Raw genomic sequence first — 3,668 nt, 5'->3', positions numbered from 1 at the left:
AACACCTCAACAATACAGGCAGTAGAGACAATATTTCATAATAAGTCTTAAATGACAACGTCAGTCGTTGGCAAACATGGCTAATCCGCCTCATTTGCTTTTGCTTTTATATCTCTGTCTGGCCATTTGGTTACAAAGCAGGGCAGAGCGATGTTGGAGATGCCCGATGGTCTGAACTTCCTCCTGCTCTTTGATCCTGCTTTGCATCCATGAGGCTCTCTTTTCAAGAACTCTGGGATTGGGGAAGGGGGGCATAGGTCAGGCACTATTTGAGTATTGCCAATTACTCCTGGTTGTTGCAAATATGCATCACAACCGCTGTCTGAAATTAAAAACATAACAGCAAAAATCCTTCCAGCTACTCAGTGTCCAAAAACCAGAAGGAGTAATTGTCCCAAAAAAACCCCAACATTCCATCCAAAAAATTATGACTAAAGTCAAATCAGAACCAGCATAAGAGAGCAACCCCAACATGCGTGAGTGGCATGATTGGAGAATGGATCGATGGAAACACAGTGGCTCGTTTTAAATTAAGCCTGATCAAGGTAAGACCAGCCTTCTGGCTACGGATTCTCTGCCACTTGATTTCGGACTGGGTAATAAGAAAATCTCAAATTCTGTCACTTTCGTTCCTCGAAAAGGGCACAAATCCTTTAGATTCATCCGGCAAGATGTTTTGTCATGTGTCCCACACATCCACATTTAGGTTTTCCACGCAGTCAGTGCTTGGAAAGCCATGCAAAGCATATGCATGGTCAGCATATGTTTTCAGGATGTTGTCATCCAGCTCAATGTCATTTTCCTAAGCACACTGTCTCATTAGTATCTCTGATGTCAGGTTTTCCTTGCTTCCTCGCTATCTAAATAAAAACAAACTGTCCATGACACCCGAGTGCTTCCATCTATTTTTAAAGTGGGGGGCCTTTTGAGTTGACCTCCATCATCTGCGCACTAAGTGTGATGATTTCTCAGTTTCGCCATTTGCCATAAATAGCAAACTAAGCTAAAAGTTGCATGGATTAATAAACAACAAGTCATCTAGATGTGTTGATTTAATTGACGTATTTTAAACATTAATCAGAACAAAAGATTGGCATTTGATGTTTTAGCCAAATTTCGATAAACAACAAGGTGAGCTAGCCTATTGAGAAAAATCAGCGAAAAAATAAAGTTAGCAAGCAAGCAAGCAGCTGTAGGCCTCTACCTCACGTTAACTCTTTGTTATCTGCGCCCGAGTCTTGTTGCATCAACAAAAAGGAGGAAGCAGCGGGAGAGACAGATAGGGAGAGGGATAGAGGAGGAGATGTGTATACGTGCAGAGCTGCACTAATCCGCGTTACACAGTCTGGGGGATTCCAGCCAGCTGCACAGGGAGCGCTGACCTTGGCAAAGAGCACGCAGTTTATCAGCCCCTGGAACAAACAAGTGTTAGATTCAAGCGTCGACCGGTCAGCAGATAAATGATTGACTCACATTAATGAAGCCAGTAAGATTACACTTTAACAAGAAAGCGTGCTGCTCTGCAAATGCACAAAGACCACGAATTACCCGTCGAGCATCATGGGGGAAGATGGCTTTTTTTGATCATTTTCAGGCGAAAGCGTTTACTGTCAAACTCGTCATATTGATGTGACTTTGGGTTTCAGGGAGATTTATTGGATTCATTGTGTAACTGTCTCTTTCTGCTGGAATGAAATCAAGACTCGGTTCTGGTGGAGGCTGTGTGTGCTGTTTCAGCACGTCGGGCAGGAGAGGTGAAGAAACTTGCTTCTCCTCCTCGCAATCAAATCCGAACAATAACTGATTATCCATCTCTCGCTGCTGTTGAGATAAATGCATCTTGCTAAGAGTAATAGCCGAAGGCTCGGGTTGTTTTGGTCTGATAAAACCCGGGAGTTAAAAATGAACTTACTCTCTGCGCTCATTCCTCTGCCCATAATGAAAGCTACCTTTGGCCAGCGTCATGAGTCTGACATTCCTGTCATATCTCGCTTTTTAAGTTTATACCCATTACATGCATCACATGTCAGCGTCAGCAAGCTTTCAATAAAACTTTGCAGTCACACATTCAGCACTCTGCACCTTTTCAGCTCTGCCCACATTTTTTAGTGGATCTAAATCAATTTCTTCGATGACCTCTCCAAAACACTGACAGTGTTATCCTCAGACCCCTTTGTAGCCAATTTTTTTTTTGTAAGATTAGAGAAATACTCCAATTACCATTCTTGCAAAACATTGACGTCAACTCTGTTTCTTTGTTTTCATGGCAAACATGACACCTTTAGTATGGTTTAGTTCAAACTGAAGAGGAGGAGGAGCAAGGAGAAATCACCTCCAATTTATTATGTTTTATGGTGCATTACCAAAAATGTTTAATTTAGTTTTCAGATCTCAAGCCGGTAGAGCTGCTTTGAGATGCAGTGGACCGGGATCTACAGCCGACAGATCTGCAGCCTGATGTTAGTGTGTCAATGTGGATCAAAATCTTCGAGTATTGCTTCTGACACACTGTTGAGTCTGGCATGCTTTGAACAACACCTGAGCGCAACAGCAGAGTCCTTCTCACAGATACGCCTGGAGGTCTCCATCTAGGGTACCAGAAGCTCAAAGCAAGAGCCGACAGCAGGATATGCCATTTCTCCACATTCTCAACTCTGCCGCTAAATTCAACAAATGTGCTCTTCTTAAAAATGTGGCACCACCTGGGAGTTTCTTCCTGTCAAAACAAATAACTGGCCGAGCACAAATCTTCTTACTTTCTGTTATAACTTTTGGTCTAAAAACACCTTTTTATATACAAAGATATGTGACATGATGAGACTAGAAGTACATATGCAAAACTGCAATAGGCAGAAGGCATCTTTTTTTCTTTTGAAATCAAGTTTAGGTCAATAACTATTTTAATTGAAACATTCATGTGGCACATCCTTTGAATTTCCTCCCAGGGATTTCACATCAATCAGTAAACTGAAGTCTAGATGCTCAGGTCAAAAGACTGGGAGGAAACATCCAATCAGGGTTAAGGGTCATATAGGAATAAATGACCAGGACAAATAAAAGGGGACAAGATGTAAGATTTTAGAGACATAAACATTTTTGTATTGTTGGATATTTACATATTAAAGTTATGTGTTTCCATACTTGCATGTGTTCCTATTGTGGGACCCAGAACAGAACCTTGTATACGCTTTTATGCTAAGGTTACACTGAAATGAGAGATGTGAGACGTGGACCTGCTAGTTCTGTGTCATCACCCTGTGTCCCTAATCCTCCAGGGTGAGGCATTAATCCCAGGCCCTAACCCCCGGCCTGGCTGCATAGCAGCACGTTACCTCATTTCCTCCAGCAAAGCAAATTTAGAAGTGAGCAAGAAAATGGCAAAGATTTATAGCCCTGAGGTCAGAGACAGTTCAGCTTTGTGGGCGAAACAACAAAACGTGGAGTTGTTAGGTTAAATAATTTGTATTTGCTATCTAGATAATCTATTGATATTTGGTTCTTTAAATTTACAGATATTCACAAAAATAGAAATTACATGAAGTAAACAAAATAGTTAAAAAAAAAACCAAAAACTTTCAGATTAGATTGGATTCAGTGTCCTAAACAGGCTCTGCAAAAACATAGGCCGAGATGAAAACAAATTCTTATGGCATTTATGGTAAAAAAAA

Source organism: Poecilia mexicana, unplaced genomic scaffold (genome assembly GCF_051168715.1).
Source record: "Poecilia mexicana isolate PSO_F unplaced genomic scaffold, ASM5116871v1 scaffold_13, whole genome shotgun sequence".
Taxonomy (NCBI): Eukaryota; Metazoa; Chordata; class Actinopteri; order Cyprinodontiformes; family Poeciliidae; genus Poecilia; species Poecilia mexicana.
This window is presented reverse-complemented; position numbering follows the sequence as displayed.